Source organism: Brienomyrus brachyistius, unplaced genomic scaffold (assembly GCF_023856365.1).
Source record: "Brienomyrus brachyistius isolate T26 unplaced genomic scaffold, BBRACH_0.4 scaffold303, whole genome shotgun sequence".
In the NCBI taxonomy this organism is placed as follows: domain Eukaryota; kingdom Metazoa; phylum Chordata; class Actinopteri; order Osteoglossiformes; family Mormyridae; genus Brienomyrus; species Brienomyrus brachyistius.
In genome coordinates, this window is record NW_026042578.1 from 1 (window position 1) to 2,626 (window position 2,626).

The following is a 2,626-nucleotide window of genomic DNA, read 5'->3' on the forward strand; positions in this document are numbered from 1 at the left end:
CAGAGAACTGGGTGAAAGTCTATCTGTAGTCAGATACTTTCCACAGAACTTTGTTCACTCTCAGCTGAGGAATGTGATTGTTTAATATTGTATTTGTCCAAATGTATTTACAAGTATGTGTCCACATGTCAATAATTGTATATTGTAGTATTTTTAATAAATGTTGTTTCGATTACTTTATGACTGTCTGATTTGCTAACTTCTTCATAAACTTTCCAGATTGGACTTCTATCCTTATTAGGACTATGGTGGTAAATACTATCTTGCAGCCTCTGGGTTAAATCCCATTTATTTATCCGGGTCCCAAACTTGACTGCCCAAGTTAAGTTAGGTGGATACCAAAACTACACCTCTGGAGTTCGCACACGCTGATGACAGGTACCGGTCTACCCTCTGAGGGGCGTACACACTATGTTCCTAGGCACCGGGCATAGTCCCTGAGACGCTCACATGGTAAGACAATGGGTGGCATCGGCGGAGGCCCAAAGTAAACCTCGTACAACCTTTTTTATTTTTAACTGAGCAATTTTCTCTAGTGGAATTAAGCATAGATGCTAAATAATCCGTAATGCTATCAAGTTCAGCAGAATTCGACATTAGTTTGGTTGAAAACGATAGCTCAGGGAGGTTATCGATAAAGTTACTTGCTGTATTTGACGTGATTGTACGTTTGGCATATAGAAGCGAGTCGGGGGGCTAATATTTTGAGCAAGGGAAATATTGAACGCAATAAGATGATGGTCAGAGATAATACTGGACTGAGGCAGTAGAGTTGAATACATGATATGAAGACAACTGGATCACAACTGGATCACGGGGGAATCATAAGCAGGGAAGAACACACAGGCAAACAGCAGCAGCAACATTAAAGGCAGGACTGAGAAGCACATTTATACAAGGCTAAGCAGGGAGCAAACTAGAGGCACCTGAAATGAGTAACACAAGGGCAGGAAGGAGAGGTAAAACAAACGCGGAACAGGCATGGCACGTTATACCACACTAGGGAGGAAACGGGAGGTTCAGGAGGGCAGGGTGTGGCAGGGATCCGTTTCAAAATTTAATTTTGGCTTGTACAAACCTTGGTAAAAGCTGCAAAAGATCGATCAACCACTTTCTGAGCTATTGTCTTAACAAACAAAGCATCTGTTGGGGTGGCGGTGTCTGGGGAATACCATGTGTAATACACCTTGTGAAGATTTATATGTAAAACAAAATATTTTTTGATTCTATCACACATATAGAAATTATCCATCCATCCATTTTCCAAACCGCTTATCCTATTGGGTCGCGGGGGGTCCGGAGCCTATCCCAGAATCAATGGGCACGAGGCAGGGAACAACCCAGGATGGGGGGCCAGCCCATCGCAGGGCACACTCACACACCATCCACTCACACACACACACCTACGGGCAATTCAGCAACTCCAATTAGCCCCAGCATGTTTTTGGACTGTGGGGGGAAACCGGAGTACCCAGAGGAAACCCCACAACGACATGGGGAGAACATGCAAACTCCACACACATGTGACCCAGGCGGAGACACGAACCCGGGTCCCAGAGGTGTGAGGCGACAGTGCTAACCACTGCACCACCATGCCGCCCCTTATAGAAATTATTCTAGGTTTAAATAGTAATTTAGCTGAGTAACTAGGCTGAAATTCTAGATAGTTGCAATTTTAAGAATTATTACTATTATTCACAGCTTTTAAGCATGCAGTTGGATGACGGATGGATGGATATTCAGCCACCAGAAATGCCAATTGTTGTTAAGAGGATCAAAGTCTGCAAAGTAGTATGCAGGGTTTAAGGCCAGAACACAGCATACTCTCCGACAGAAAGCATAAAGTTCACTGGGGGAATTTCTGTGGCCACTGCCTGAACAGCATGTGTGGAGAATGTTTATGAGGGTCGAGCCATGCAGAGCTGCTGGCCCTGGCATGTAATGATGAATCACAAATCAGTTAAAAATCGGTGCAAATGCATGAAGATTTAAACCGGCTGATGTGGAAAATGAATCACTATTGTAGGAGTACTTCACAGTACTTTAACAGAAAAACTGGTGTAATATTACATTTGATTTCACAATGTGAGTTTGACGTCAGATGTCACTGCGTATCACGTCGACATCGTACGTCAGTTTTTGGTTTTGAGCGAACGCGAGATGATGAATGAATTTGAAACTGAGGACGGCACAGTGGTTAGTGCTGGCTTCGGTCCAGGGCCCTTTCTGTGTGGAGTTCGCATGCTCTCCCCGTTTTCGCCGGGGACTCCAGGTTCCTCCCACGGTCCAAAAGCATGCAGGATAGGTTGACTGGTGAGTCTAAATTGGCCCTGTAGTTGTGTGAGTGTGTGCGACCTGCGGTGTGTAGGTGACTGCCTGGGCTTGGTTCCTGTCTGCGCCCCTTGTTCCCGGGATAGGCTCCGGTCTCCCCCGCGATCCCAGTTGGGATTAAGTGGTTTCAGAAAATGGATGGATGGACGCACTGCCCGATCTTCAATTGGCGGTGTGGCAGCATATTAGCTTTCCGGTAATCACAAACGAGGAGGAAACAGCGAGAAAAGCACAGACAAGACATAAACTGCATGCAAACATTGTAATAGACTGATAACATACACAAACAGGTCCA